Here is a 22,504-nt window from a genome sequence, read left to right as displayed (position 1 = left end):
GACGACATTTCAGCCTGGCGTGCCCTGTCTGAGGCCGCCATGCCCAGCCTGAGTGAGCGGGCCGTGGACCGTGCCGCCTGCTGCTGGAGTAGCACCTGCCTAGCAGGGGGGAGCACAGATCGGGCCACACGCTCCATGCTGTCAGCGATGTTCTCCATTGCTGCCCCCTGCCGTTCTGAATTGGCAGTCATGTCTTGCTCCCACTCAGTATACAGCGGTTGCGCGCGGCGACCGCGTTGCCGGGCTTGACCCCTGCGGGACCCAAGGACCGGGGGTCCTCGCTGTGTTGGCACCGCCTGCGGCTGCACGACTACATGCCCCCGTCGACGTGATGTCCCAGGCACATCAGTGACTGGTGTGGAGGGTGACCCTGCGTCCCGATCCACCACGGGCGGAGGAACCAAGACTGTCTGATCCCTCAGTGCAGGGGTCGCAGACAGAGGAGTGTCCACATCAGAATCACTCACCCCTGACACATGGACTTGATGGTCATCCAACTCAACATGGACGTCAGAGTCGTCATCAAGGCTGGACTCATAGACAGCCAGAGACAGGATGGACTGCAGCACTTGGGGGTTTTCGTGGCCTACCACCCCACGACCCCCACTAGTGCCGGGTTGATGTGGTCTTACCAACCCTGTGTCTGGCATGACAACACCATCCTCTGCATCCATTGCGTCATCACCTGGAAAATAGAGAGGAAAGGGTCAGTACACATGTCAGAAGCACACAACACACACACACACACCGACAGCAAAGGCATCTGGCAGACATGTGACACACAACATATGACCTTGCATGCATGCTGGGTCTACTTAGAATAGCTTCTGTGATCAGACCTGTTGAAAGGTGGCAGTTTGCATGGAAGTGGGTCTATGCAGTGCAGAAAATGTGTACGCCACTCACTACCTACATGTACAAGCACTCCATGGTGTGTGCCAGGAAATGTGAAGGCAGTGCAATGTCAAAATCAGACATCACGTGCATTGTGTATTCAATGTGTACCATGTCTAGAAGGCAAGCACCCCTCCACCCCAGTACCAAAGCAGGGATGCCTAGCATGGTATCAAAAGGCTGACCATACACCTGTGTATTGACAAGCAGTGTTGACTGGCATCAACAGCTTAATGTGATTTCAATTACAACACTGCAAATGATGCTGGGACAGTGGGCAGGACACATGATGGAAGATCCGGAGGCCGGCCACGTGTGTAGAAGACACGACAGGAGTTGGACAGAGTCATTGGCCATTGAACAGGCTGAGGCCTGTGAGCCACACAGATTGTCAGAGCCTAAACATGTGTGCAACGCAGGACTGAGCCACAGTTGACATGGGGAGGCCGATAATATGGCAGGCAATGTATGTAACCAAGGACTCATATTACAGTGATCATCCAGTCAAGGACACATAGGGGCATGTGTGCAATGCACATGGAGCATGAATGGGCACTCATGTCCCTGCGGGACATCTGACCCATGCACAGTACAAGTGGGATGCCCTGCATCGAGTACTAAGGCTGTACCACACGGCATATGTCTGGCAGTTTCTAAGCTGGAAGTTAGCATCTACACAGGACACATGAACATGAAACTACACATTGGCAAGAATGTAGCAGACCAGTGCAAAGGTGGAACTGGGGTGCAGAGTGGCGGAGGAGGGGCAAGGGAGCATGGCCACATGGAGTCCTGCATGCAGGCAGAGGAGACATGCATGACGGTGGCATTGCATTACTTACACATCAGAACCATGTACAGGTCACATGTAGCAGCAATCATGCACAACACATCCCACATGTGAAACACACACGTCCTCAACAACTACGCATCAACACTCACTGGACTGGGCATCAAAGTCCAGCATCTCTCCCACACCTTCGACCAATTCTGGTGGTATGAACTCCGCAACGAGAGCCTCATGCGGAGTGAGTTCTTCCTCCTCTGGTGCAGGCCCACCGCCAGTCACCAGAGTCAAGTTGTAATTTGAGGCACGCTTGGCCTTAGTGCTGCGCTTGATGTCATTCCAGCGCTTTTTGCACTCCTGCGCCGTGCGCACCTCATGGCCGAATGAACTGACATGTTCCGCCACATGCTTCCAGTGGGTGTCACGTTGGGCAGCCGTAGTCTGACTATTGGCACCCACTAGCATGTCACGGCTGTGTCCCCGCACGTAGTCCACGAGGAAGTCCAGTTCCTGCTTACAGAAAGGCTTCTTCCTCGACGTGCAGGAGGTCGTGGCTGTGTGTGGGGTCCCAGCCTGTGCTGCAGATGCAACCTTCCTCCTCTTGGACTGTGGCGCAGACCCTGGCTGGCTAATGCCGCCCTGACCAGTATGGCCAGTGGGTTGGGTGGATTGAGCCGAGGGAGTGGCAGGTGGAGGGATGACCAAAGGCCTGACTTGTGTCAGTGGCAGCTGGGTGCCCACTAATGGACCCTGCGCAGCAACATCAGCTGTGGCAGGGTCATTGACCGCAACGGTCCTGGTTGGCAGACTCACAACCGGGGTGCTGTTGGGTGCATCTGCCCCTGCACTTGCCAACACCCGGCTGTTCGGGGCAGCAGATGACATGACTGCCCCAGGGACACGTGTCTTGGTCTGAGCAGCCCGGCCTGCCCCAATGGTTTCCCCCCTGGCCTGTTGGAGATCTACCAAGGGCTCTTCAAGTGCCAACGCAGCCTGCGCTGGCAGACCCTGAGCCTGGGTGGCGGTGTCCACAACTGCACCTGCAGCTACCGCTACCCTTGGGCCCGTGGCAGTCGATGGAACGGACTGCCGGGTCATACGGGTGCCAGTGCCAGATGCAGGAGCTGCATCCCCCTGAACCACAGGGGGTGGTGGCATGGCTGCACCGACACATGGCACAACATTGTGCTCAAGTGGCGCACCCCTGCCTCTTCCCCCTCTGTGGCTGCCCTGGACACCCTGGAGTCCCCCTACTCCCTGGTCACCACGGCCACGTCCCCGACCACGCCCGCCACGAGGAGGACGCCCAGCTGAGGCGCCCCTCACCTTTGGTAGCCTCCCTACCATGGCACAGATGTTATAGTGCTGGCACAGATGGAGTGGTGCCAATGGGAGGTGTACAGCACAATTGACCTGGGCAATTGGGGTGAAGGGGGTGGGAAGCAAGATGTTAACAGCCCCCCTGCACCTGCAAGGCTGTATGTGACCCCGGTGATGTGTTGACGGGTCACGCAACGCTCAGGCACCCCAAAACTGCAGTAAAACCGTGCACGCAACCCTGCAGCCTACGTGCGTGGATTAAACCTCCCGCAGTACGCGGTGGCACCCAGTAACACGTATAACGCGTACGCGTGGGACACGCAGGCTACGATGACATCGAAAATGGGTGCGATACACAGGGGCACCCGCAGTGGGAAAAGGAGCGTTTGCGACTCACCGTCTGACTAGCGCGATGCAGAAAAACACGCGTAGCCAATACCCCCGCCAAAAGAAGAGATACGTCCTTGAGAGCTGTGAAGTAGATGGCGCGCGAAACAACTGGAAGCAGCAAAACACGTCGGTCTCCACGAAAGGCACGTACAGCGAACTGCTGGGCCCGCTCACCTTTAACCCGTGCTGAGGGAAAACGCACGCGCGCGTCAAGTCACATGCGGACGTGCACTTTTTCACGTTTGATTACGCGCATTACACGCGGACGTGCAGTTTTTCACGCGCGCTTACGCGCATTACACGCAGCGTGCAGATTTTTCACGTGCCTAATCACTCCGTATGAAGCTGGCCACGCGAAAACGCACGGAAGACCGCGCTCCTGCCCAGAAGGACACTTCACTGGCCCCCAGTGCCCCAAGCAGCCTCCCACATGCCATCTGCTGCTGCCTGCCTGCCTGCCTGCTGCCACCGTGCCCTGCCATTTGGTGCCTGCACATCAGCCATCTGCAGGGGTCCAGTTGCTGTGTCCACCCCTGCTGGTACAGAAGAGTCCCGACTCAAATGACATCGCTCCACAGCCCAGCCCCAGGACCCAGTTGGTCAGCCACTCCTGCCCCTGGGGTTGCCATGTGGAGCACATCCACATCTGACACCAGTTGCAACCCCCGGCCAGAGGGGCAGAGGGGCAGAGGGGCACCAGCTTCACTGCCACCGAAGTTGGTGTCCTGGTGGAGCAAGTCCTGGGGCAGTATGATGCCCTCTTCGGATCGTCCCGCGCCAAGAGGGAAGGACGGGAGAGGACGCGGAGGGGGTGGCAACCCGCAACATCCAGAAGGTCAAGAAGCGCTGGGAGGACTTGAGGTCAAGGACCCTCATGAAGGCCCGGCGCCTTGTGGAGGGGGGCCGGGGCCGCATGAGTTCCATCCAGTTGAGGGTCCTGGAACGCATACACCCAGCGCTCCACGCCCAGGTCCTTGAGAGGGAGACCCGTCTGGAGTTGAGCGGTAAGTGGCCAAGCATTGCTGTGTGAGACAGGGCATGTTGCAGTGTGCTGGTTGTCTGATACCTGCCTGTATGTGTGACATAGGCCATGTACGCATGTATGTGTGCAGGGACATCATGGTAATGCATGTGCGACCTGTAATGTGTGAACCGCATGGTTGTTGCATGTGTTTGAATGTGACATGGGGAGCCCTGTGCAGATTGCACACATGACAGCATGGAAGTCTCTGTTCCTGGACATGGGTGGGGGCCTGGTGGAGGCTGCCCCTGGTGGCTGGGGGGTGGGGGTGGTGGGAGACATGTGTGGGTGCCAGGTGGAGGGTGCCCCTGGATGCTAGGGGGTGGGGGTGCAGGGGGACATATGTGTGGGGGCCTGGTGGAGGGTGCCCCTGGTGGCTGGGGGGGTGGGGGTGCTTGGAGACATGGGTGGGGGCCTGGTGGAGGCTGCCCCTGGTGGCTGGGGGGGTGGGGGTGCTTGGAGACATGGGTGGGGGCCTGGTGGAGGCTGCCCCTGGTGGCTGGGGGGTGGGGGTGGTGGGAGACATGTGTGGGTGCCAGGTGGAGGGTGCCCCTGGATGCTAGGGGGTGGGGGTGCAGGGGGACATATGTGTGGGGGCCTGGTGGAGGGTGCCCCTGGTGGCTGGGGGGGTGGGGGTGCTTGGAGACATGGGTGGGGGCCTGGTGGAGGCTGCCCCTGGTGGCTGGGGGGTGGGGGTGGTGGGAGACATGGGTGGGGGCCTGGTGGAGGCTGCCCCTGGTGGCTGGGGGGGTGGGGGTGCTGGGAGACATGAGTCGGACATGTGTGGGGGCCTGGTGGAGGCTGCCCCTGGTGGCTGGGGGGGTGGTGCTGGGAGACATGTGTGGGGGCCTGGTGGAGGCTGCCCCTGGTGGCTGGGGGGTGGTGGTGCTGGGAGACATGGGTGGGGGCCTGGTGGAGGCTGCCCCTGGTGGCTGGGGGGTGGGGGTGCAGGGGGACATATGGGTGGGGGCCTGGTGGAGGCTGCCCCTGGTGGCTGGGGGGGTGGGGGTGCTGGGAGACATGGGTGGGGGCCTGGTGGAGGCTGCCCCTGGTGGCTGGGGGGGTGGGGGTGCTTGGAGACATGGGTGGGGGCCTGGTGGAGGCTGCCCCTGGTGGCTGGGGGGTGGGGGTGGTGGGAGACATGTGTGGGTGCCAGGTGGAGGGTGCCCCTGGATGCTAGGGGGTGGGGGTGCAGGGGGACATATGTGTGGGGGCCTGGTGGAGGGTGCCCCTGGTGGCTGGGGGGGTGGGGTGCTTGGAGACATGGGTGGGGGCCTGGTGGAGGCTGCCCCTGGTGGCTGGGGGGTGGTGGTGCTGGGAGACATGGGTGGGTGCCTGGTGGAGGCTGCCCCTGGTGGCTGGGGGGTGGGGGTGCTGGGAGACATGGGTGGGGGCCTGGTGGAGGCTGCCCCTGGTGGCTGGGGGGGTGGGGGTGCTGGGAGACATGAGTCGGACATGGGTGGGGGCCTGGTGGAGGCTGCCCCTGGTGGCTGGGGGGTGGGTGTGCTGGGAGACATGGGTGGGGGCCTGGTGGAGGGTGCCCCTGGTGGCTGGGGGGGTGGGGGTGGTGGGAGACATGAGTCAGACATGGGTGGGGGCCTGGTGGAGGCTGCCCCTGGTGGCTGGGGGGTGGTGGTGCTGTGAGATGTGTGGGGGCCTGGTGGAGGCTGGCCCTGGTGGCTGGGGGGTGGGGGTGCTGGGAGACATGAGTCGGACATGGGTGGGGGCCTGGTGGAGGCTGCCCCTGGTGGCTGGTGACTGGGGGTGGTGGGAGACATGGGTGGGGGCCTGGTGGAGGCTGCCCCTGCACTGCTGGGGGGTGGGGGTGCAGGGGGACATGAGTGGGGGCCTGCTGGGGGGTGGGGGTGCAAGGGGACATGTGGCTTGGCTGGGGGGCATGCCCATGGTGGATGGGCTGCCTGCGGGACATGACCAGGGGTGCAGGGTAGTCCCCTGTGGTGTGGGCTGCCTGCAGAGGTCGTGGAGGGGGTAGAGGGGAGACCTGGGAGGACCCACACTGGCAATTCACCTCTTCAACTTCCCGCACACCTACGTAATACACTGCCCCACTCGCACAGGCCCAATCGCGTGTAGGATTTCTCGCGCACCCCTGAAATCCACGTACCCAGGCCAATCGCGTGTAGAATTTCTCGCACACCCCTGAAATCCACGTACCCAGCCCAATCGCGTGTAGATTTTCTCGCGCACCCCTGAAATCCACGTACCCAGGCCAATCGCGTGTAGAATTTCTCGCGCACCCCTGAAATCCACGTACCCAGCCCAATCGCGTGTAGATTTTCTCGCGCACCCCTGAAATCCACGTACCCAGGCCAATCGCGTGTAGAATTTCTCGCGCACCCCTGAAATCCACGTACCCAGCACAATCGCGTGTAGAATTTCTCGCGCACCCCTGAAATCCACGTACCCAGGCCAATCGCGTGTAGAATTTCTCGCGCACCCCTGAAATCCACGTACCCAGGCCAATCGCGTGTAGATTTTCTCACGCACCCCTGAAATCCACGTACCCAGGCCAATCGCGTGTAGAATTTCTCGCGAACCCCTGAAATCCACGTACCCAGGCCAATCGCGTGTAGAATTTCTCGCGCACCCCTGAAATCCACGTACCCAGGCCAATCGCTTGTAGAATTTCTCGCGCACCCCTGAAATCCACGTACCCAGGCCAATCGCGTGTAGAATTTCTCGCGCACCCCTGAAATCCACGTACCCAGGCCAATCGCGTGTAGAATTTCTCGCGCACCCCTGAAATCCACGTACCCAGGCCAATCGCGTGTAGAATTTCTCGCGCACCCCTGTAATACACGTACCCAGGCTAATCGCGTGTAGAATTTCTCGCGCACCCCTGAAATCCACGTACCCAGGCCAATCGCGTGTAGATTTTCTCGCGCACCCCTGTAATACACGTACCCAGGCCTATCGCGTGTGGGGACACCCGCACACCCCTGAAATACACGCTCCCCGCACTGCGTTTGCTGCTGCCCTTTGCGCTGGATTGGGGATTTTGATGGCTTTTCCCTGCGCAAGGGGCGTTCTTGGGGGCGTAACTGACGCTGCTGCAGGGTCGCTGCGCCACTCTGCGCCACGGCTGGTTGTGGATGTTGGAATCCATGAATACGCTGTGCGCCTGAATGTGTTTCGGCGCACGCGGCTGGCGCAGCCTACCGCACGCGCACACTGTGCGCCAGCCGCGTGCGCCACTTGTGCGCCGAATTCTATGAATTGGCCCCTAAATGTTATGCTGGTTATCAGACTGCTCTGAATGTTTCACCTACCATTACTGCTGCAGAATCAATAAGGCAAGAACCGTTTCAGCATGGTTCTATAGCTGGAGCTAGCAGATTGCACAAGCAACACACCATTCATCCATTGCATTTTCATGAGGTTATGGGTGATGTGGTTGACCTGTACAGGATGTGGCAGGCAAAAGGTGCATCAATTAGACAGTGGTAGAAGGCCTTAGAAAGATGGTGTTTCCAATGAATTTCTTCATTGCGAAGGTTGGATAAAGGGATGATCATCCCATGCCCATTGCAGCCTGAAAATACGAATTTACATGCATGTATTCTGAGAACCCAATATTCAGCGGAACTATTGAGAATATTTTCCGCTTAGCGTGAGAGGGTGGGTTTTTAACTCTTTGCTGTGAAATGCCTCATATATTGAAAGCGAAATGTAAGCAAATGTGAAACTAAAGGACTGGTGCTTGGAGACAAAGATCCCCAATATCCTTTCTAGAATGCCTGAAAGTAAAGACTACTGGTACAGATGGTATTCAGAGTTGACAAGCCCAATGCAAAACCTCAGTTCTCACACATGGTTTGCAACTCTGAGGTATGCTGAGTATGTATCTTGATGATCTTGAAGAGTGTATCCACACAAGTACCCCAGGCATTGTTGTGGTAGAGTGCATGCCAACAGCTGACCTCAATGTTGTGGATCCTGTTTTCATTTAACAATTTTTCCAGCATCATTTATTTGCCATGTTCCACTTTATCTGCAATAAATACAATGATTCTCTGAGTGTTGTTGAACTTTTCTTTCATGAAAGACTACAAGACTCGGGCAGAACCTCATATTTACAACTTGCGCAACTACCGAAAGAATAGGAGCAAAGGGACATTTTGCAGAAAGTGTAGATTTGCTTTGCCAGGGTGTGTTTTTTGGTGAGGGTCTGGAAAATAGTGTATGGTGTCACTCGCACATTTCCTAAAATGACATTCAATGGCAACCAAGATTAACAACCTCGGTTCATTAAATACTACAACACTGCCACCATCTTTCAAATGTATGAATACAAGTTCAATTTGTAGATAACAACTTGACTGCAGTTGTACAGCATGTTTCACCTTATTTTACCAACAGTGAAAAGAATGAAGATAATGAGATTTTGGATGATTTGTCAGTGGCTATTTGTTTGAGTCAGAAACTGTTCAACGTCTGCTTATGTGATTGAACTCTGGTCTTGCAATATATAGGAAACACATGCTCAGGTAACCACATACAATTGAGGAAGTGGCCCAAACGATGCCTGATTGTGAAGACATGCTGAAAAATAATCTAATTACAACCTATTACTGATAAATGGCTCGGGTCATAGTGGACCTCCATGTATGAAGTAGCTGAATGGTATCCCCAACACAAGGTAGTACATATCACAAAGGCACAATGTTTTAAGCTGTATGATTATTCTGGTTGCCTGACGAGACATGAGGAACAATCTTTCATCACCCTCTTGTTGTTGTCTTACCAAAGAGCTTAAAAACAAGAATTGCTTCCTTTTGCAGTCGTTAAACTTTGCTGTAAAGATCATCATTTCCTTGGTAGCTATGAAACCTAACAAGTGGCTTTTGAACACATGAAAGGGGGCATTGCATGGTGAAAATTCAAAACATATTTCGAATTGTTCGAGAAAAATAATCACCAGGAATAGGTGGTGGTGGCAGAAATTCCAAAGGAAATTCCGGAAAGAATCTAAGAGTCTATCAATGCTAGTAAACATGCATTTAACCCTGTGTACAGATCAATATTGAAATTGCAAGGGAGGAAGTGGACAATACTCTGTAGCAAGAAACACAATCAGATATTGAATTGAAGCATTTAGTTTCTAAAGCTGATGAAGAGAAGACCACTATCTATGTCTAAATAATTAATGCCGTTTCCAGAATGAAAAGAAAACCTGATTTTGCCAAGAGTATCATCCTTTGCTGCTCAATGTTAGTGGACAAGCTGGCACAGGGAGCAGTTTTCTTATTTTTGTCCATGGAGCCTTTTTTTTAGCAGAAGACTAGCTACACTGCATCTTGTTTAGTAACTGCCCCCACTGGTTTGGGAGCATTTTATATAGGAGGTGCAATGCTGCACAACTTCATGATGCTATCAGTTGAGCACAGCAACAAGGTGGAATTTAGAAAACTGTGAAGATATGTAGCACATGAATTAGATCAATTCCTTTGGAAAATCATGCTATCCACCAAAGGAAATGCTGAAGACTGATCACGAGGATCTGTTTGGAGCAAAACATGTAATTGTTTTTGGTAATCTCCTACGGGTGACTCCTGTAAAAGGACAACCAGTGTTTTAAGACCATCAGCAGTAAAGACGTTAAGTTACTGGTTCAGAGAAAATGGTGAATTTACAGAATTATTTTTAAAAGTATTTACACTGTTTAAGAAGTGGCCATTTTTATTCTGGTATGATGTCCATAGTGAATGAAACATAAGTAATCAGTATCTGATGTCACATGGGATCAATCAAAAATCTTTCTAATAAAAAATACACATTAATCGCTACTGCAGCAGTGAGGATAAACATTACAAATAATAACAGTGTTAGTATAGTTTTATAAAAAAATAAATGTAATCTATTTCCTTTTGCATATATACCAATGGATTCTCGTTTTGTAAGAATAAGAGAGCAGAAAGCCCTCTTGTACATTCTGCACCCTGCCATTGCAAGAATTTGAATCGGACACTGTAAAGTCGGGGCATTCACCTGTCTCACACAATCTGAAATACTTTTTAACCATGGTATTTCTTTCCCATAAGAGCATTGCAACAGTGTTCTGATAATTTTGTGTGTCATTGAAGCTTTTAAATTTGACCCGAATCACAGCCAGTGCACAAATGGAGCTTCATACCACTCATCGCCAATGTGGGCAATGCCCAATTCTACATGCACTGCGTAGTTAGGGGCAGAAATAGAGAGGCCCAACCATTTGTTTCGAAAGTTCTCAATAACTTCAACGGGCAATGTGCTTTCAATACCCCACAGGGCCACCCCATAATTGGTGATAGATTTAGTCTGTGCATGATACACTCCCATAAGTGGACCCAGTGGTTGACCTTGACACATTTTCATAAATTTTCCAACTCCCCCGCCAGAACCTGCTTCATTTTAGTACTTTGTCTATGGGCATAGCCCCTCCCCCCAGGTTTCCATGCAGCAAATCGCTAGATAATCAAACTTGGTCACCCTGGGAATAATTGGCCCGTTACTCATCATGGTACGCTTTTTAATTTTGTTTCCATCTCACCAGGCTGCATTCCATCAATGCCGACTTACTGGTGTTAATTTTAACTCTGCCATAAAGTCAGTGTATGCATTGATAAGCTTTTGAATAGCTATCGGCGTCCGAGCAATGAGGACTGTGTCATCAGCATATGCAAGCAGAGGGACTGCTTGGGCGCCCACCCAGGCATAGTCTGCTTTTGCATTCAGCAGAGCTTTAAACAGGCCATTTATATAGAGGGTAAATAGGACTGGAGCAAGGACACAGGCCTGGCGTACTCCAGTATGAACCTCAAAAGAACCAATACATTGGCCCTGTTCCCCAAAGCAGACACAAGCCCCAGTGTCCTCATGAAGCAGATGTAGGACCTTTAATAGCTCTGGAGGGTAGCCCATAGACCCGAGCACCCGCCATAGAGACGCTCTGTCCACCTTGTCAAATGCGGTGCTCAGGTCCATAAAGGCTAAGCCAATCCGCTCCCCCTTGCCACAGACAGAAGAAGCCCCCACCAAATACAAATTAAGGCCTGGTCCTGAGTACCGAGACCAGTTCTAAAATCATATTGGATCTCTTAGGGAACTCAGCTAGTTTGGATTCAATCCTCAACATGTTGCAATATGACCGACCAAAAACCTTGAAGGAGGTGTCCAGCAATGAAATTGGTCTATAAGGTAAAGGGCTTCCGGGATCACCCTTTTCAAAAATTGAGTGAATAATTGCAGTTTTCCAGGATTGTGGAAAATTACCAGTTGCCAAATAAAAAGTCAAACCAACAGGGGGACCCACAAGTCCACTTTTCCCTTAAATAAATCTATGGGGACTGCTTTGGGTCTTAGGGCTCGATTGTGTGTATTTGTATTTTGTATTTATTAATCTTATATAGCGCTTTATACCAAAGTGCTGTACAGTTACAACAACAGGGTACAGTTAACATAACAAAAACTGTAACAACAGAAGCAAATTACAAACATGAATCAGTCACCAAAAACAGCATGTAGAGCAATTATTCAGAGGGGGGAGGGGAGAGGAGGGGGAGGGCTAGGAGGAAGAGGGAGGGAAGGTAGGAGGAGGATGGAAAGGAGGGGGTGGGGAGAGGATGGTGAGGGGGAAAGTGGGGGGAGAGGTTAAGGGGGGAAGAGGGGAAAGGGGCACAAGAGGGGTGTGAGAGGAGGGGGGTGCCATGGCAGGGAATAGAGAAGGAGAGATTTGAAGGACGTGCAGAAAGAGGAAAAAGTAGGAGAAGAGCGGACAGAGAGAGGCAAGGAGTTCAGTGGAGGGGGGCAAGGAGTTGGAAGGAGCGGAAACGGGAGGAGGCACAGGGGGAGGGAGGAACAGTGAGGAGAAGTGGGAGCAAGATCGTGGAGAGATTTGAAGACCAGACAGAGGAAGTGAAATTTAAGTTGAGAATGAAAGGGGAGCCAGCCAATGGAGGATAGGGAAGCAGATTTGGAGTCACGGGGGAGAGGAGACAGAGGGTATGGATGGCAGAGTGATAAATAGATTTGAGGGGGGCAAGATGGGAAGTGGGAAAACCAAAAGTAAGGAGGAACAGTAGAAGATGCGAGAAAAGATAACGGAGGAGATTAAGAGTTTAGTAGCATGAAAAGTAAGAGAGGGGCGAACTTTGCGAATATTGTAGAGGTGTTAGCGACAGGCATGAGAGGTGAGTGAGATATGATGGGAAAAAGTGAGAGAAGAGTCAAAGTGAAAGCCTAGGTTACGAGCGTGGGGGGAGAAAGTAAGATTAGAGGGATGGACATGAATGGAAGGGGGAGTAGAGGAAGGGGGAAGGGAGTTGCAAGGGAAGAAAACTACTTCAGTTTTGTCAGAGTTAAGGAAAAGAAAGCGAGAAGCCATCCAGTTTTTAATAGCAGTGAGACAGGAGGAAAGTTTAAGGTGGAGGTCAGGAGAGAAGGAAGAGAAGGAAAGAAAGAGCTGTGTGTCTGTTATGTTTGTCTGTCTGTCTGTATGTGACTGTTGATTAACTGCCATTTCCACCGCCTTCAAAGTTAGCCGTATCGAGGAGCGACGCTCTTCTCCACATACCTATAAGCCTGTCCCCTATATAAAGATGATAAGTTATACAGCAAGGCTTAAGCGACAACATGATTCTCCCTGTGTGTCCTGACTTGTTTATATTGCGGACCTCCCACAACCAACTCCCAGAATTTCTTGGAGTCGCTTGCGGAGATGGCCAGTAAAAGATCTTCCCATGCTTTATTCTCCAAGTGAACTTTTCTTTGTTCCACAGTCCCTTTATAATTAGCTCTTGCCTTAACCACGTCTCCCCTGGAGCTTTCCATGTTTTCAAGGGTCTCAGTAGATTATTTTGTGCAGTCCTACATGACGCATCGAACCAGCTAACCTGCCTACAATTCTTTTCCTTGAACTCATACTGGAAGGAATCATTCAGAGCCCTCCATAAATCCTTAGACCAGGAAACAATCTGGTCGGCGGAGGGGGGGGGGGCCTCTCGTTATGTTATGTTATGTTAATATATTTGTACCGCGTCAAAGCCCGTAGGCATCCAGACGCCGAGAGCAGAATACTGTAGCAAGAACTACCACGGGATTACTCTAAAAGAAAGAGATAGGTTTTTAGTTGTTTGCGGAAAGTAAGGAGGTCTGAAGTTTTACGCAAGAATGTTGGCAGAGCATTCCATGCTTTAGCTCCTTGGAGGTGGAAAGAGTTGGCAGAATTTTCGGTCAAGAGTTGACAGAATTTTCTGAATGTGAGATACTACCACTTTGCATTGTACTACTGTCGGATCACACCTTGCCCATTTGATTCTAAGTTTGCAGTGTGGGTTCACTTCGCATACATCCAATTGCTGGAAGACAGGCCTAGCTATATTGAAAGAAACCTATTTGAGGACCAGTTTAAGCGGGAAGTGATCACTTGAAATTTCCTGTACAATGCTGAAATCTAATATTAAATTGCAGTGTTGGGCGTGCATGCAGAAATAGTCAATGGTCGATGAGCCATTTATATTTAATTAGGCAAAAACCATGTCATTTTGCACTGCATGTGCCAACACGTGTCAAAAAATCAGCACCTCACCAATGGAGAACAGTGTGTGCAAACAGTAGCAAGACAACACACATATTACAGTAAATAATACAATGAATGTCATATAATCAGACAACACTCTCTGTCTAAACAAGTGTTAACTAGCAGGAGTAACTTATTTAACACTTAGGACTATGGATCAACTCCATAACACCTTTCATATTGCCATTATCAACATGATGACAAAACAACTTGACACGTCATCAGTCTTCTTCGGGACCACAATAAACCATATCTATAAAACAAAAACATCATCATGTAACCTAACTATGAAAAAAAACAAAAATTTGGAACGTGATACCAATACGTAAGGCCAGTCATTTATCTCCATTCTTAATACGTACAGCATTCAACAGCTAACATTTCTTTTCTGATAGCCTCTGTCAGACAGGCCCATTGTTGCTTGTAAATAATACAACAGTGTCAATAGAAAAGTAAAACCTATCCATTCCACCAAGTACCCTCTAAAAGGCGCTCATAATCTTTCCCTTTACATGAGTGTTTATAGGGAGTGAGGCATTTATTATATCAATGAAACGCACACAAGGCCCGATGTTGCCACCAGGGAAACCTTTCTGCCCTCCTAAAAGGGGATATACCCTGTTTGACAGTAAGTTCAAATGGTTTTGAAGATTATTCACATGATTTTTAAATGAGGATAAAGCAGGCTTGTGACGCCTAATACTATCTCAATCATTCAAACATAAGTAATACTAATGTTCCAGGAGGAAGTGAAACAATGTATCTTCAATTTAATTAAGCCGGGGCAAAAAAGAGGTATTGTCCCGCACTGTTCTAGAAACACATTATTACGAAATAAATTTAAAGTATCAATACAAAAAAACGTTTTTTTTCTAACAGAAAACACAGAGGACCAATGTCCTTGGTTTACAGACTTATATCCATTCACCAAACCAATTTCGTTGTGGATGTAATTGAATGATGTGTCGACATTTAACAATTTCTTGCCAACATTGTAAATCAGGTTTCAGTGAAAACAACTCATTAAATGTCCAAATAAACACAAAACATTGTAAAACAACTAAAGCCGACGTGCTTCGAACAAATTGTTCATCCTCAGGGCTTTCGAGATAAATGTTCACAATCTGTCCGTTCTTCCTGTGAAAATAACAGGAATGTATCCTAGTTAGTACTAACTATTCAAACAAATTTGTTTACGTAACAAATTAAATTAAGTGGCGGTCTATGTCCAAAAGCGTGGCACTGACCTTTGTCTTTACATCAATATACTTCTCGTGCCCCAACCCGTGGAAGAAGCCACATGGTCCCATTATAATTTTCAAGATCCATTGGTATACATTGTACATTGAACATTAGTCACCCCAAGTATAACAGTATTGTACCAAAGCTAATTTCTTAGTCCTGAATTTATTGTTTTAGTAACCAATGAGACAGAACAGTGTGTAATCACCCCCTCATGTGGATATGGATTCTCCCACTAGAAGGTCTGTACAGAGAATCAATGTACGGACTGTCGTCTCAATGCACTGTGGAGGGGAAAGAAATAGTATTGTATAGTACTGCTTTCGGGTAAACAAATATGCCGTGTGTCAGTTTAACTTAGTGGTCACCCCCAACTGATATATTGTGTGGGGCTTCTCTTAGGTAAAGAAATAGTGAGTGCAGATTTAATTTGCAGATGATCCGCGTATCTGTGTAACTTAGCGGTCACCCCCGTCCCTTATGTCACTATACTTTCCCATACCCAATATACTCTTGGGTTTACAGAAAAACTGTGCTCACAAGTATTACACTATTGTGGACGGTTCCTAGGCGCTGCGCGTCATGTGTCTAACTCGGCTCGGTGTAGTGAAGCCCTTTGTGGCTTGTATAATAGCCCAATGTTGTGCGCATCTGAGTGCTAAAATATTATAAAATAGATGTACCTGGCCTCACTGTTCATGGCATCATGAGCGTCACGTATAAACCAGGAAATGCCGGTGTGGCGAGCTTTGTTATGTTGTCATGGAGATGTGGCGCATGCGCCTTAGTGTGGATACATACAGTATCCATATTGGTGTGGGCAAGTAGCTATCAGCTAAGGGAACTGTTGGCATGGATACCCGAATGCTGGATGTTTATGTGGAACATGGGCTGTGCGCAAGGTGCCAGTGATGTGGTTACTAGCTGCTTCGCTACATAGGTTGAGTGTGTATAGGTTTCACACCCTGTTATCCTAATAGGTAAAGAGTGTGTGTCCATCCATTGGTCGAGGATCGAGTCGTACATCGCATATCCGCCCGGTAACCACCTACTTGTGAGTGACGTAATGAGTATAAAAATCAAATGTGTCAATCAATAGCACGTAACATGGACTGCTCTATGTGCCTAAATAAACGTGATGTTACCAGTGTGAACATTAGCTAATGCGATAGATGTAGAGGTGTCACATCTGTTGACCGAAGAGAGCCACTGGCCTGTGTCACACAGAGCTCTCAAAGATATCTAATGTATTCGAGGGCAAATGAGAGTAAAGTAATGTATGCATAGTGTTGAGAGAATGAGATGTTGGGTGCCATAAAGGAACATGCGCAGCCCTTGGTTGGTGAGTATGCGCCAAGCGTGTAAACTGTATTCAACTCATGTAGGAGTGGTGCTGTGACCTAGGGTGCAGCTATTGAGAGGGGCTCTGGGATATGCCCAGCTCCCCTCAGGTGCACCCTGGTCATGTCATCTTGGCATATAGGTTCAAAGGTGTGGGGTAAAGCCCTGTACATCAAGGAGAAGCTAAGGAGGTGTCAAAAACAGCATGTTTAAAAAGTCTGACATTCTGGCTGTGAATCCACTCACATTCTATTGCATGGACAACATAATATCACATCAAAAAATGCATCTTTTATCTGTCTCACACTGCGGAGACAATGTCTGGACCCCTGGATTTAATTATGCCTTGCGGGTGTAAACCCAGCTCACGCTCTATTTCAAGATTCATCTTGTGTTGAACTAAACAAATCACATTAGATCAACTCACAATTCATACCTTTAGGGCTTAGTGTGTCTAGTCTGTCTATCAACACTATTTCCAATTGTAACAGTTTCTGTTGCAGGTTACCTCCCCTAGAACCTAGTCTGATTTGTTCTAAAATGACACATTTGAGTTGTGCCACCGTGTGTCTATGTTCTTTAAAATGTACTGCCACGGGTGATTTCATATTCTGTGTCCTAATATTGGACTTGTGCTCTGTCCAGCTGAGCTTCGCCTTACGGGTAGTGATTCTGACATAACATAGCCCAAAGGGGCATTTTAAGGCATATACCACATTGGTGGAATCACAGGTGCAGGAATGCTGTAATTCAATGTTTCTTCCTGAGTATGGGTGAGTAATTCTATTTCCTGTGATGATGTTTGCGCAATGTCGGCAGTTGTGACATGGCTGTATGCCATGATGTTAAGTTTTGCCCCTCTGGCCTTCCATCATTTCAGCTTTAATCAGACTATTGCGTAGAGCCTTGATGTTTTTATAGGCAAAAATAGGAGCTTGAGGAAATAATTCTTTTAGCTGTGGATCCAACTGCAGCGTAGTCCAGTTCTTCTTGATGATTCTCTTGATTATATTACTCTGTAGGGAGTGGGTGGTCACATAAGTCAATTGTCCTTCAGGTTTTTTTTTCAGTTTAGGTTCTAGCAGGGTGTCTCTTGATGTATTCTCCACTTTTGTGGCTATGGAGGCAATCGTTGAAGGCTTGTAGCCTCTCTCCAAGAATTTAGCTTCCAGTGTCTTAGATTGACATCTGTATTCCTCTGTGTCTAAGGAATTGGCTTAGCGGGACACTATCCAGAGTGCCTTGAGGGTGGAAACTCGTGGCCAATAGCAGACTGTTCCTGTCCATAGGTTTGGAGTAGATTCTAGTGTTCAAGTGATCCATTTCCCAATAAACCTGTGTATCCAGGAAACTGATGGTTGTATCGCTGGTCTGAGTGGTGAATTTGATCCGTGGGTTCATGTTGTTCATCATGTGGAAGTATTCTGTCAATTCTTCCGCCGGACCAGTCCAAATTCCAAAGACGTCGTCTATATAACTGACGAACATGGATAGATGTCTCAGCCAACGAGGGGAATTAAGGACATGTTCAGTTTCTAGAAATAACATAAATGCATTAGCGTAGCTCAGTGCCATTGCTGCACCCATGCTCATGCTCGACAGTTGTAGATAAAATCTATCCTTGAACTTAAAGAAGTTGTTGGTAAGTAAAAGTTTCAGAAGTGTGAGAACAAAGAGCCTATGCCAGGCATGAGTCAGATTGAAGTAGCAACCACTCCACGGCTTCTAGGCCAATTTCATGGACAATATTAGTATAAAGTGAGGTGACATCCATTGTGAAAAGGATGTCACAGCCTTTGACAACACGTGTGTCCTTAAGAAGTGCCTAGAAGTGCATTGTATCCTTGACATAGGTGGGGCTGTTCTGTATCAGAGGCTGCAGTATTTTGTCCAGATATTTTGCCAATGGTTCTTGGGTAATTTCCAAGTCAAGAATGCTACACTTATAGGTCTAGAAGTTCCTTATCAGGTGACTAAACCAAATGCAATTACCTATGGCGGCCACATCAAGACAACAACAGTTAAAGGGCAGAAGTCCTTGCTTTTGCTCATGTAATTTAGCCTTGTGCACGGGAATGTAGCATCAGAACAAACCATTGTGAGTGTGGTACAACCTGTCATATGGTGTCACCTCAAAGATTGGTTGACTCCGTGGCTTGTCCGAGCTCTTGTGAATATTTGGCAATATATAAAAGACCGGCATGATGGGATGGTCTTTTTTTAAGAATCTATGTGTTTTTCACTTATAACTCCTCTCTCCTTGACTTCATCCAACATCTCTTTAATAAGCTCACATACTTTCTCCGTAGGATCAAAGTTGATCTCTTTATAAGTTTCCTCATCCCCTAGTTGTCTGTGAACTTCCTCTAGATAATCAATGTCACCCTCGTATGAAATTCAGAGGGATTAACTAAACCATGCACATGCTTGTTTTCGACATCTATTCACCCAGCATGGCCTCACTCGATACCATGGCAGCAAGAGAATCAAACATGCGTGAGAAAGCAAAACAAATCTACTTAGGACCCTAATATTCCAATATGACCTCATCAAAAATCTAAACAAAGTTTAAAGTCCTGTTCAAATATGCTTCCTGGGTTTACCTGGGGTGCACGTTTCCTCTGCTTGGTATGTTCTGCTCACTCTAGTATCAGTGTCCAGATGTGGAAGTCGTATATCTACGAGTGCAATCAGCATGATCACATAACAGCATCACGTGCATACGTAATCCACATTTCTTTACGTATATTTGTCAGCTTGCATATGCATACAGCTGCAAGCTCAGCCAGGCAAACCAATTGCCTTATGGATGGCATAGTTGAAAATTCAGAAACGGTTGAAGCCCCTCAAGTCCCTGAAGTGAGAGTGGAGAACTGGAGGGGCGATGCCAACAGAATGATTTAACATTATAGTTTGAAAAGCAATATTGCTTTCTGACTAAATTTAAAGCCAAGTTAAATGAATTATTGTAGAACAAATAGCATTTTTTGAGCACCAAGCACAATGGCTGATAAATTGTCACCCTGCGTGGGACGCCTATGCCCGGACGTGGGTCCCAAGGCTGCTGGGCCTAGAGACCCAAGATACTTCTCACTGAAAATGCCCAATGAGGCCAAAACATTTCTGGGGATGCTTGTGGTCTCGTGCAGAAGAGATGTGGCCTAGCAGTTCCTTTGGGGGTCGGACCATGCCTGATTTGCATATGGTCTTTTCCCTTCTGTAATGGCTTGGCAGATTGAAGAATGATGGTCTCGAGGGTTGCCTTAATTCCAAACCTTCCAGCCATCACCTCTTGTTTTGATAAATTGCCACCAACAGAATGGGACTAAGAGGTTGGAGCTTAGTAGTGTGATATATATTCTGAGTTCACGTATTCAAAGCTGAGCAAGATTACATTTAATAAGAACAAATACAATTATTTTGCATTTCTCTGTGATGTGTGCACAATATCGAAGAGATAGTATTTCCCAGAGCACAGAGTGCTATACTTTTTAAATCAAAGTCTACTAAAATACCACCCTCTGTGTTTTCACAGGTGTAGTCGGACACTAGATTTTTGAAATGGTGTACATCTTCTGCATGTCCACAATTGATTGATATGTTGTAACCTATGAAAGTCATAGACATTTCAAAAGACAGATTGGGATGAAAGGGAGTTTAGCATTAGCTTAGCATTTCTAGTTCCATAGAAAATATGTACTTTCAAATTAGCAGTACAATTTCATCAATTACCTTGTATTGGAGTGGGAGGACCCCGAATTAAATATACCCAAATCATCCAAAGGAATTTGGGATGATAGTTGTTCTTTCAGAAAATCAGAATCCTGGATAGATACATACAGTAGCTTAATCAACTTTCTGTGCAATCTAAATAAATAGCATAGCACAAGAGCTAGTATTCATTTACATGGATATGCTAGAAACTATTCATGCCACATCATATATGGCAACACATTGCTAATAGGAAATATCTAGAAAATGTATTTCTCTGTGTTACCTTTCTCTAGTACCAATACCTGCTATTGATTTTGCAGAAAATAAAGGATGTTTGAAAATCTGTCATCTATAAAACAAGGTTTTATATTTATATGTTGTGTGACAGATTTAAACACATTGGCCAACAAGCAGCATTAAGGAAATGTGAATAGTATTGTGCTATTTAGAAACAGATGTATGGACAGTTTCAGAAATATATTTGTTGATTTGTGGAATGACTGTGTGCGTGTTCTCGGAAACCAGAAGGTGTCTGATCTACAAGTCCCCTGGGATCTGTCATCCAGGTGGTCGGGACATGGCCATCGCTTTTGAATTCAGTTCCTGGGGGTGGACCAATGAGGGAGGATCACCTGGTTGAGGGGTTTTTGGGGAGACGCGATATCCCCTTCCTTGTAACAGCTTTACTTCATCCTACCCAGTAGGATATTTATGCACTGCGTCCCGCCCTATTACATTATGAACTTTTTCTCACTGGCATCGCGCTCTATGGGAAAACAGACTAATACCCAAGCCGTATACCTGAAATGCTCCAATACAATGGTCAGGCAAGGTCAGGCATCACTCACACCTGACTTCCATTACACTTCCCCACATGGATAAAAGGGAGAGCACAAGAGCATACTCCGAGTGAGGCAAAGCATACGAGGAAACAGCAGTTCCAAGATGGCAGTTTAACACGATGAGAAAGACGGTGAAACAGGAAGGGATTGCAAGGAGGGAAGTTTCCTTGACCTTTTTGACAAGCAACCATGGCTTTCATGGGTCCTCGAGATTGGAAAACAAGACCAGGAAAACAGGCTGAAGAATCCTGCATTGCGTGTCAGAGATACCAGGGGCCCTCTCACAACAAGAATCTAGAAGGGGAGAATTACCAGCCACTGTGTTCCTGTCCTTGGCTCCAACAACAAAGCCACTTCAGTGAAAACAACACAGCCAGTGAGTTGGGGAGACTGATACAAGACCAGTCTGTGTTGAAGCCAAGGTTGCAAGCAGCAACATTGTATGGCAGGTGCTGGAATTAACATAGTTAAAACGGATGTGATAAGAGACACGAGTGAAGTTAAACTGCTGATGAGTAATTGAACTTTAGAGCAAGCTACAATACTTTTGACAGAGTGGTCCAGCACTGCATGGGTTCTCTCAATGGAAGGTCTCTGTAGGGTATCCAGCTGAGGTGTAGCGAAGGTGGATAAATTTGACCCAAGCCTGACGGAGGGAGATCATTTGAAAGTGAACTAATAAATGTGAATCGAAGTGGTCCTGGGACGGGTCAAGCAGAATCCTGCGCACAGTCAAAAGTCTTCGATTTTGATGAATAGAGAAAATTTGAGAAAGTACACGAATCTGCTCTGAGCCCAGAGACCAATTGAAGAGTTTGTGTAAAAGTAGATCTGAGCCCGGCATAGGGAGATCTGGGGTGAACAGTGAATCGCCCAAGAAGGTTTTGCATTAAAGTGGGTCTGAGCCCAGCAAAGGAGGACCCGGGGTGAAATGAAAATCAAGAAGTTGCACATGAGAATCCTGAGGAGAAAGGAACTTTTGAATGTTTGTTTGTTGTATCAAGCCCTCTGAAATTAAGAGACTTTGAATGGCAAAGAGACTTTGGTACAGAAGGTCATGATACTGAGAAGCCAGAGACTGTGATAAACTTGAGTGCGCAACCTTGTCCTGTGCTGTAAACGTGGGGAAGGGAAGCCAATGGCTTGAATATCCTGACATATCATTTCTTAAACACTTTTCTATTGCATAACACCACACTATTTGTATTTAGAAGTAAGGATTGGCAATAGTTTTATTAGTATAGGCCCTTTTATTTTGGCAAGACACCACTAGGACTGCGTTATTATTTATTTGATGGTCATAGCTTGCTCCCATCTTTAGATTTAGGATTAGATAGGCTTTTTTTTAAACCCAACTGAAGTTCAATAAACACGCT

Source organism: Ambystoma mexicanum, chromosome 10 (assembly GCF_040938575.1).
Source record: "Ambystoma mexicanum isolate Mex_15411 chromosome 10, UKY_AmexF1_1, whole genome shotgun sequence".
In the NCBI taxonomy this organism is placed as follows: Eukaryota; Metazoa; Chordata; class Amphibia; order Caudata; family Ambystomatidae; genus Ambystoma; species Ambystoma mexicanum.
The sequence above is the reverse complement of the archived record's forward strand: the minus strand, read 5'-3'. Positions refer to the sequence as shown.